The sequence below is a fragment of the Saccoglossus kowalevskii genome, chromosome 7 (assembly GCF_978046115.1).
Source record: "Saccoglossus kowalevskii chromosome 7, keSacKowa6.1, whole genome shotgun sequence".
Classification (NCBI taxonomy): domain Eukaryota; kingdom Metazoa; phylum Hemichordata; class Enteropneusta; family Harrimaniidae; genus Saccoglossus; species Saccoglossus kowalevskii.
Genome location: NC_140647.1, coordinates 39,718,570 through 39,730,701, shown reverse-complemented (window position 1 = coordinate 39,730,701; position 12,132 = coordinate 39,718,570).

Here is a 12,132-nt window from a genome sequence, read left to right as displayed (position 1 = left end):
TGTATTTTTCTTAATCTTCACATTCTCAATAAATAACTTGACGGATTCAATTAAGTTAGATTTGTTGTACATGATATAGAAAGTGAACTGAATGTAAGATACCGGGAGTGGTCCCCGCCAGCGGTTGTTCCGGTACTATGCATTACGCGTTGAAGATGGAAGAAGAATCTTCACACTAATTTTGTCACAACAGTTTTGGGAACTAAAAAACGGAAAACTCGATTTATGGCGAACAGGTTATTTCACAAATCTACAAAATAATAACGCAAAAGCAAACAAACTGAAAATTCACCGCCCGGTCGACAGACAATTTTAAACCCAAGCGATCGCAACTCCCGATTCAGTTCAGTACTCGCTGTGACTTCTCTCACCCCCCATTGCCATTCAAATCAGATAATACAGATCTTCGTCGAGACATCTCGCGTTGTAAAAACAAAACTTGGAAAGAAAACTACATGTAGTTGACTCTGGTGGTGCGTTCAGCCACGGTTACTGGTTCAGCAGCGGAGCAAGAGAATGACCTTTCATAGAGGGCAATGTATGGTAATGAGTCTTCCAGAAAAGGAGTGTCTCCTCCCACAACTTAATAATGAATATGTAAATCATGACGTCATTTTGGCGCGACTTTGTCACGCCGTGAAACAGTGTTTCCTATTGGATTCGGAAGCATAATTTCGTACTTTATAACCAATTGCAACCACGCATATCCACAACATCTGCGTGATTATGACAGACAGATACCATGACTAGTCGTTATGAGTTTGTTTTGATCCAAGGGACAAACGGATTTTGAGTTAGCCGACTATACGTTGCTGTTAAGTTGTTTTTGCAGTTTTCTCGGTTAAACAAAACAGCGATTCACGGCAACTGCAGGCCTTTGATCTCGAGTTCTAGTGGACGAATTATACTAATTTTTCGCACAGACACTCTTCGATATGTTGCCTCTCAAGCGGCGCTGGGATTTTTCTATTTTCCTATTTGTTTCGAAATTACGTTCTAATTTCTGAATACCGAAATGAACAAGATCGCATTGTTTTTTCAAGATAGCTAAATTATTATTTCTTCTCCAACTATCATGTAGATATATATCTCAATCAACGCAGAATGGTGGTGAGCGTCGTCTGAAAAACTGTTTTGTTGCCAATGTTCCACTAAATTCGTTTATTCATTGGTTCAATAATTTTTTTACCGAAAATGGCTTCTGTGTTTACACAGAGATCACGTGACTTAACACGTCCATACACACACTATCTTGTCGATTTCACATTCAGTGTGAAATAAGCTTTCCATCAATATATAGCTTTGTATGGTTCAGTAAATATTTTATATGGAAACACCCGTTTAGAAAATCAATACCAAAAACCTATACAGCATCCTTAAGCCTTCAAAACTTTTACTGTTTCATAATAACATACGGTGAACTGCAACGAGTTCCTTCCAGGTTGAACTTCAAATGTGTCCTTATAGAGACCACTTACCTTCTTGGTCAATATACCTGCCATAGCCAATTGAGGACGTGCCAGTATAAAAAACACACATGGTTAATGAAAAAACACCTTCAAAGTATTTACTGTTTGTCGCATACGACTTATGTACCACTTCCGTGTCACTGAGAATGTTTTAGAACCGTACTGTGTCTGGGTGGAATATTCTAGATTTTGTTTAGAAACTGGTTGAATAGGTAATAGAACACTGTAGGAGGCAATAGAAGGTAATGGAACATTCTAGAAATTGGTAGTAAGTTCCAGACTCATTATGTATGCTGATGTAATGGTCTATTTATAGACAGTGTGGGTATATATAGGGAAGTTGTTCAGCACTAAGATCAGATCGGAGATCTCGTTGAATTTTATTGAAGTTTAAGTATCTAGTTATTGGAGTAGTGGAGTTTTACCGCATTATTGTACTTGATGTTTGCAGAGTATAATAATACCAGTACCAGTTGAAACCTCATCTGTTGGCTCCGTGTTCGTATTTTATCATCGCCGCCAGGGAAGTCTTTCTGTTACTGTTGCCATTTTGGTATTTGAAGCATCACACCTGTACTATACCAATTACGGTAATATTACGTTGCGTGTGACATCTGGGGGCTCGTCCGGGAACAGTGAAGACATATAGAAGACAATATAGCCAGCGAGATGAAAGATATGTCGAAACAAGAGTTGATGGAATGGGCGGATGAACTGGGAATGACTGGAGAAGACAAAATGAAATTTATTTTGGAGCAATTGAGTTCTCAGCGGGCTGACAGACAAGTGGCGAGGGAAGAGAGAAAGGCAAAAATGGAAATAGAAGTAGAGGTGAGGAAAATGGAGATTGAGGAAAGAAAGGAAAAGTTACGGCTGGAAGCGGAAGCAGAACAGCGAGAAAAGGAAAGAGAATTTGAGTTGAGGAGATTAGAGCTTCAAGCAGCAATGCCGGGGTTCCAACAGGCTGATTTTGGCGGTCAATGAAATGTGGTCAGTGATGCACAGTCACCGAAGTTGCCTGCATTTGTTGATGGTAAGGACGAACTTGATAGTTATTTATTGCGGTTTGAGAGGTTTGCAACGAATGCGAGTTGGCATAGAGATGGATGGGCCACAAAATTGAGTGCGCTGTTGACTGGTAGAGCACTGGAAGTATATTCCAGGATGTCCGACATTGATGCAGTTGACTATGATCGTGTGAAGGTGGCGCTATTGACAAGATACGATTTCACAGAGGATGGGTACAGGAAGCGATTCCGTGAAATTAAACCTGAAAGTTCCGAGAGTCCTGACCAGTTAATTGTGCGGCTTAAGAATTATTTTGTAAATGGGTTGAGTTGTCAGGCACTGCAGCAACATATGATGGTGTTACCGACTTGATGGTGAAGGAGCAGTTTATTGGTGCCTGTACAAGAGATCTTGCAGTTTATCTTAAAGAAAGAGCACCCAAAGATTTAGATGAGTTGGCAGTAATAGCAAAGCAGTACCTAGTGGCACATGGTCGACAGTTATCCACGAAGGACCAGGTGAAGCGTAATGATAATAAGATTGCCATTAGAAATACTGATGTGGGACAGGGTAGTAGTATCCGGTGTTATGTATGTCAGGGTGTTGGTCATCGAGCAGCACAATGTCCATCCCGCGTTACTGATGTCAACCATGACAAAGGTAAACAATGCCCTCAGTGTGGTGACATAGGACATGTGGCTAAGTTCTGCCGTAGTGGACAACACAAGGGTCAAGAAAGAAAGAGTGTCAAACCCAGCACTACTACTGGTGCAGCTGCAGTGGTTAAAGAGGAGTCTAATATCAGTGCTAGCTGTGCTGTTCAAATTGACAGTGATGTGCCTAAAACGATTGAGAAGGACCATTTGTTGTTAGCATCGGGGGAGCAGTTAAAGGTTGTGAATGGTGCATGTATGGAACGGAGTGGCATTGTATAGGACGGGAGTTTGCCTGTGGGTCAAGGGAAGGTTGGTGACACAGTTGTGAACATGTTGAGAGACACTGGGTGTAAGGGCATTATAGTCAAGAAGAGCTTGGTACCAGATGACCAGTATACAAAAAAGATGGGTCATATATTGATGGTTGATCGTACTGTAAGAAGGGTTCCAGTCGCCATGGTGGAAATTGATACGCCATATTTGAGAGGCATGGTTGAAGCATTATGTGTGCAGGACCCAATCTATGAGTTAATTGTTGGGAATGTGCCCGGAGCAAGACCACCAGATGACCCGGATCCAGTGTAGAATGTAAGTGGGGCAGTAACAACCAGAGCGCAAGTGAAGAAATCTGGTAAGGTGAAGCCGCTCAAAGTGTGTGATGTAAAGACTGGAGCACATGTAACAAAAGACAAATTAATCGAGATGCAGCAAGCAGACACAACGTTGAAGAAATATTATAATAAGAGAGAACCAGAAGTGAAAGGGCACCATACAACCGAGTTCCAGGTTTATGGAGACTTGCTATATTGTGTGTTTCGGGATCATTCAGTTCCAGGAGACAAGACGGTATGTCAAGTGGTTGTGCCGAAACTGTTGAGGACTCGTGTTATGGAGATTGCCGATGATTCAATATTTGGTGGACACATGGGGATAAAGAAGACAGAAGACCGGATTGTGACTAGCTTTTATTGGCCTGGGCTACATCAAGATGTTACCAGTTTTTGTAGGTCGTGTGATGTGTGCCAGAGGACTGTATCAAAGGAATCAGTTGTGAAGGCCCCTTTAGGTAAGATGCCTTTAATTGATATGCCATTTATAGCGTGTGGCTATAGATTTGGTTGGACCAATTACGCCAGCCAGTGACGGGGGTCATCGATACATCTTAACTATGGTGGACTATGCTACACGGTATCCAGAGGCAGTTCCGCTTAAAAACATACATACGGAGACTGTAGCCGAGGCGTTGATTGACTTTTATAGCCGATTGGGGGTTCCAGAAGAAGTACTAAGTGACATGGGGACTCAGTTTGTGTCAGAATGTATGCAAGAAGTATCAAGATTGCTCAGCATTAAGAGACTGATGTCTACGCCCTATCACCCCATTTGTAATGGACTGGTGGAAAAGTTTAATGGTACTTTGAAGCGGTTGTGCCATGAACAACCAAGGCAATGGCATCGGTATATTAGTGCTTTACTCTTCGCATATAGAGAGGTACCACAGGAGTCAACTGGTTTTTCCCCATTTGAGCTATTATATGGTCGAACGGTTAGAGGCCCAATGAAGATCCTTAAAGAGTTATGGACCAAAGGAAGCAATACTCCTGAGATAGTTAATAGTTACCAGTATGTGTTTGAGTTGAGAGATCGGTTAGAACAGACTTTAGAGATTGCTCGAGAGGAATTACAAAAGGCACAGAACCGATACAAGTGTTACTATGATCGTAAAACAAAGAAGCGAGTGCTTAAGGAAGGAGATAAGGTGTTAATTTTGCTGCCAACTGACAACAACAAGCTATTGATGCAGTGGAAGGGTCCTTATGTGGTGGAGCAGGTAATAGGCGAAAACGATTATCGAGTGAGGGTAGGTGACAAAGTGAAGACGTATCATGTAAATATGTTAAAGTTGTATGTTGAGCGGGAGATGTCACCTCAACCAGATGGAAGTGAGACAAGTTACTCACCAAATACGGCCATAGACTTGATGAATGCTGTGCGCGCAGCTACAGCGGGGTGCAACGAGTCAGATGAAGAGAATGCTGTAGACGAAGATGATCTTCTAGAGTTAGGAACTTGTAAACCAAAGGAGTCAGGTAAAGATGTTCTAATTGGTACAGACCTGACAGAACACCAGAGAAAAGAACTGGTGGGTTTAGTCAATACTTATGATAAGGTGTTTACTGACTTGCCAGGAAAGACCAAGATAATCAGTCATAAGATTGACCTGACAAATGATACACCAATACGATCTAAGCCATACTCACTACCATATGCAATAAGGGAGAACCTTAGGCAAGATATTGAAGATATGTTAAAAATGGGAGTAATCAGGAAGTCCACATCACCCTATGCATCACCGGTGGTGATTGTAAAGAAGAAAGATGGATCGAATCGCATATGTGTAGACTATAGGAAATTAAATAAGGTCACTGTAACCGACCCTGAGCCAATGGTAACAACAGGGGACATATTTCAGAGGCTACATAATAGTATATTCCTGTCAAAAATTGATTTAAGTAAGGGTTATTGGCAGATACCAGTAGCTGAAGAAGATATACCAAAGACAGCATTTGTTACTCCCGATGGAACTTATGAATTTTTAAGGATGCCATTTGGAATGAAGAATTCGGGAGCTACTCTGGTGCGGGGAATCAGGAAATTATTGTCAGGTATGGAGGGGGTTTGAAGCTATATAGATGACCTGATAGTTTATTCAAGCTGCTAGAATGAGCATGTTCAAGTATTATCTAAGTTGTTACGAAGACTAAGGGCAGCAGACATAACAGCTAGACCATCCAAGTGTGTTCTGGGTGCAATATCAGTAGAATTCCTGGGTCATGAAATTGGACACAATTGGGTCCGAGTCACGACAACATGGAAAAATTTCGAGAAGCGCAAAGACCAGCGACCAAGAAAGGTGTCCGATCATTCTTTGGGCTGGTCAATTACTACAGAGACCACATCCCCTTATTCGCAACTAATGCAGCACCCCTGAGTGATCTACTAAGGAAAGGACAACCCAACAAAGTTGTATGGGGAGAGGCCCAGGAGAAAGCATTTAACACTTTGCGGGAATACTTATTGGGCAAACCAATTTTGAAGTTGCCAGACCCACAGAAACCATTTGTGTTGCGGACGGACGCGTCTCAGGTAGGAATTGGAGCAGTACTTATGCAGAATCATGGTGAGAAGCTTCATCCAGTTGCGTATGCAAGTAAGAAGTTATCCAATGCAGAAAGGAAATATTCAATTGTAGAAAGGGAATGTTTAGCCATTGTATGGGGCGTGAATAAATTTCGCCTATATTTAGCCGGTGTGGAGTTCATTTTGCAGACGGATCATAAACCATTGTCTTACCTGGATAAAGCCAAGTTTGCAAATGACCGAGTGATGAGATGGGCGATGACTCTGCAAGGATATAATTATCGTGTTGAGGATATTCCTCGATGGGACAAAGTGGTAGCGGACTACCTGAGTAGATTGATGGACTGAGGAACTTTTGAACAGTATAGTAGAATGTTATTCGTTTATGACTGTATTTCATATTTTATTATATTCTACTGTATGTGATTTTCGAATTTATGTATTCAGAGCTTTATTGTTGTTTTATTTGAAATTGTTATCGTATTCGTATTATTGACGTCGTTGCTAGTCATGTAATATTATATGTTATAATATTCTTGAGAGGGGAGGCATGTCGCATACGACTTATGTACCACTTCCGTTTCACTGAGAATGTTCTAGAACCGTACTGTGTCTGGGTGGAATATTCTAGATTTTGTTTAGAAACTGGTTGAATAGGTAATAGAACACTGTAGGAGGCAATAGAAGGTAATGGAACATTCTAGAAATTGGTAGTAAGTTCCAGACTCATTATGTATGCTGATGTAATGGTCTATTTATAGACAGTGTGGGTATATGTAGGGGAGTTGTTCAGCACTGAGATCAGATCGAAGATCTCGTTGAATTGTATTGGAGTTTAAGTATCTACCGGTAGTTATTGGAGTAGTGGAGTTTTACCGCATTATGGTACTTGATGTTTGCAGAGTATAATAATACCAAACAGTTGAAACCTCATCTGTTGGCTCCGTGTTCGTATTTTATCATCGCCGCCAGGGAAGTCTTTCTGTTACTGTTGCCATTTTGGTATTTGAACCATCACACCTGTACTATACCAATTACGGTAATATTACGTTGCGTGTGACACTGTTACATACAATCCTCACTACTTTCCGGTTATTCACATATCCACTGAAATGTGGATCCCACAGGGCATCAAAGCTCCTGGAAAGCATCATAACTGATACTCCTTCAGTAATTCACTGTTGCTGTCAAAAAGCAAACATATCCACTGAAATGTGGATCCCACAGGGCATCAAGCTCCTTGAAAGCATCAAAACCAAATACTACAATCGTTGTAAACAACATGTTTACTAAGCCCATCGGCTAGAGCCTTCTGCCCCAGAGGCGCACACCTTGGGCATAGCAGCGTATATGCTATCACATAAATCAAATTGCATAACACTATATCCTGTAACTCAGGTACTCTACATTAGAGTCTCGCAATCTTCGCCACGATCTAGTTATTTGTGCACAATTGCACGTTTAAGCCTTCAAAACTTTTACTGTTTCATGATAACATACGGTGAACTGCAACGAGTTCCTTCCAGGTTGAACTTTCAACGTGTCCTTATAGAGACCACTTACCTTCTTGATCAATACATCTGCCATAGCCAATTGAGGACGTGTCAGTATAAAAAAACACACACGGTGTATGACCTTCTAAGTATTTACTATTACATGCAATCCTCACCACTTCCTGATTATCCGCTCAAATCTTTCATAATTACAAACAGTGAGCTTCAACGAGTGCTCGCCAGGTTGAACTTTCAACAATGTTATACAGAACACTTACCACACACACTCTTACCTTCTTGTTTAACATTATAAACCACCAAAGCCGTCATGTACGGAAGCATGGCGTAGTCCCATTCATGCGCATTAAATTCCTAACTCGCTTATCTAACATGATGAAAACAGGCACAAATATTGTGGAATTGCAGTGTTTTACTGATTCCTTCAAACATGCACGGTTTAAAAGAGCTCTAGATTTAAATAAATCGTTACAAGCTTTGATTTCATCGATACGTTGATGCAAGCTCACCAATAACCAAGTCACACACACGCAACTGACCAACAACTTACCTTCGCTTTGGTATTTTTGTGAATAAACATGGCGCGATGGAAATGCCAAATTCCAAAGTAAAACGCCTTGGATACACAATATCTACGACCATAACTAGAATCTTGGGAGAATCCAAAATAGCCCTGATTTTTCGACACGAACGAATAATTGTCAAGCGAGAGACGCGTCTTAACAACAAACGTTGAATTTGAACAAGGACAAAAAAAAATAACGTTCCTACAATCTAACACCAGTCAACGTTTACCTGCCTTATTATATCGACAATCAACTAATAACGTGGGAGAATACTTATTTCTTCACTACTCCAAGATCGAATTATCAACTTCGGTTGACGCAAATACATACCGTGGAGAAGTCGCCATAACCGGCATACACGTCCAACACTTTAGACCAAGTGGTTGTACCCCAGACCATTCGTCCCGGTGTTATCGCTATCGCCACACGCCACACTCGTGTGGCGATAGCGATAACACCGGGACGAATGGTCTGGGGTAAAGTGGTTGTCACTTTACAAACAAATTACCGAACTCTAAACCTGCTCACAAGAGTCCCTGGCAAAGGGACGCAAATCTCAAAATAGTTTTTTTTTGCCGCGACAATTGACACCCCATAAATTAGGAATGCTACCTCACAAAAAAACAAAAAATCAAGATCGGCATAAGTGTTAAAATAGTTACATAAAGAGTTACTTGACTTAACGTTCGACATCTTTGAATTTGGAGGACACGTAACGCCTATGGCCGAATACGGCACGTGAAAGATGCTCATGGTTTCTTTGAATTCTCCGCTCTCGAAACAGTACTCGATGCCATTTGTAAGCAATCTTGCTGTGGTGCCGGATATGATGCCAACGAGGCTGCATAGTAAATAAAATTAATATTGCAGTCTGTTTCTTCTCGGCTTCAGAATGTTTCTTGCCTGCTTTTTAGCCGCCCAAAACATAGGCCGAAATGTACGTCTTGTATGTTTTGACATCTCGTCCAAGGTCTTCCCAATCGGCTAACCGAAGTGACCGTTGTCGTGCATTCCCGACACTACGGGATCTGCTAGTTCTATCAACCGTCTTTTCTACTTGCACTTGAAAAAACATAGTCATGATGTTAAAGGTTTACTGCTGGGCTGATAGTGCCGCACTACCTGATTCATGATGATTCACAAGAGAAGCACAGGAATGAACAAAGTGTGACTAAAAAAGGAAACAGCCGAAAACTGCACTGTAGCGAGACTGGCCTAGATTGACATTCAACCTTCTGTTATCCACTTAAATACCCCTTGTCACATGACCCCACATACCATACTCGTCTGTTTGCCATCTCGAACAGACAATAGTTAACCGCTATACTGCGAAACGCGGTTAACAATATTTATTAGGGGTTTACATGGTGTCATTGTCTTCAGCAGTACAGTCATTTTGAGTTGCTTCATTTGCATTTTGATTACCAGTGCAGGTAGCGACATCTGCTTGTGAGGCAGTAGCATTAGCATTTCTTCTGGGCGCTAGCTGACATTCAACTGGCAGTTTATTGTTGTTGTAATTCCGTGATTCATCTTTGCAATTACGTTGAATATGGCCTAGCTTATGGCACTTGTAACACATGACTACATCAGTTGATAAATAAATACGGTACAATTGATCCTCATAAGATATATTAATTACGTCATCTCGTTTACCTTCTTGGCAAAGCACAAACATTTGCCGACGAAAAGACTTTACATGTTTTAGATCCGGCTGCTTACATCCCAGAAGTATTGTACGGATCCCACTGACAACACGACCATAACGATTTAGTTAAACCTCCAGAATATTGTTTGGCATAAAAGGAGGAACCCCTGATATCACAATTTTTGTGGCTGGTTTTACTAACGGTTCAATGTAAACGCGAGTATTTCCAAAGTAGACACCGTCTCTACATACCTTTTCGATGGACTTTACAGAGTCGAAGAAAACAATTAAACTACGATTCACTCGGGAGGCGGCAATCGGCAGATACATTACGCCGGTCGGGTCGCATCGGGTCTAGTCACAATTTAGGTTGCAGATAATCTGATTTTTGTCATACAACATTATATTTTCACATATTGTTTATCCGAACTGTCTATCTACCTACATTTAATTATTTTGTACGTATGTTTTGGATTTTATAAATCAATTGGCTATTCGTCCAGTTCATTTCCACTGTACGCTGCTATTGTTAAATAGTTGAATGTTTTGCCATTTCGTTTCAATCATGAATCTCCGGCCAGGTCCTCCCAGAACGTACAATTGTGGTCTTGCTCCATGGTGCATCTGGCCGAGGCTAGGTGTACACAGTGTACCCCAGACTGTGTCACTGACAGCATGGTATCGAATAATGTAGTGCCCGAGTTTAAAGGTACATACCATGGTCCACCAGAGCTAAAACGTTGATATTGTAAATACGGGGTCGACCATTTCAAAACATAGGGGCGGGCATAAAGTTTGTAATTTTTTTTTTAATTTCCTGTTTTTTACACATAATTTTATTTATGCTGGTTATGTTTTAGTAAACACGTTTTCCCAAAAGATTCATGCCTTCTACAGCTGATTTTTTATTGGGGGGGGGGGGGTACTCCGCATGACAGGAGACGATTGTCACATAATTTTTCCAAATGCCAAAACTGAACATCGCTTATCGTTGGAACCCACACATGTTTTAGTTTATGTTAAAACTTTACGATTACGCCATTGTTACAATGTTATAGCATTCAGCCAATCGCATGATTTACCGCTCAAATGTTGTTATTGTTACAATCTGTCACTTTGCTGTTGCTCCACCATCTTGTTATCTCTTGATGAGTCCGAAATAAATCTATCGAATGATCAACTATTTTTCGTGACCGAGTGGTATTCCAGAATCGTCCGTAGACGTCCCTTAATATATTGTACCCCACATCGCTATTTTAATGCGATTGTTACCAGCATCAATAAACTCAGTGCTTTTTTCAAAACGTTGCATTTGATGGGAAGCCTGTTTGAAGATTTACTAACGAGTTATTATTTTAAAATTCAGAGCCCCAAAGGTGTAATTGGGTCATACTGCATTAAATGTATTAATAAAAGCACCCACTCACGAGACTATTGAAAAGATGCACAGAATTTGAATTTAACAAACAGCCAATACAATGTTGCCAGGGCAACAAAAACAATCAATGCGTACCGAAATAAATGGCAGAGCAATGTATGTGTAAATCTATTTTAGTGATCAACTCGACATTCAAAGCACCTGATGGGAACATTAATGTTTGTTATGACATTCATGACACAGAACATCCAAGAATCATTGATGTATACTCTCAATTGCTAAAATAGCATATTGTGTAATATTCATTAAGATATTCTGCTGAATACAACATAAATAAATTGTACTGTAATTACGATAATTCATACATGCACCAATAATTATTTCCATTCATCTAACTTTATTGGCACAAAGCAACAATAAAACAAGTTTAAAACAACAATATTGTAACGGTCTATCAATTACTAGCAAATTCCTTTCCTGATGGCCTGGTGCTGATGGCAGCATATCTTTAAATATGCTGAAAGGTCTTTGCCTGCCTATGTTATATACAAAGTTTCAAGTCAACGGGTATTGCTGTTCAATAAAAAATGCTTCAGTATTTGTACTTTTTTTTTATCAAAAACGAAAATGGCGCACAAGGTCATGTGACCAGTGAAAAATGTATTCATGAACTTGGTAGTGAATGTCCCACTCATGTTATGACGTAATTAGGATATGGCTTGACTCCTGAGAAGTGTGTGAAATAGGGCACTTTC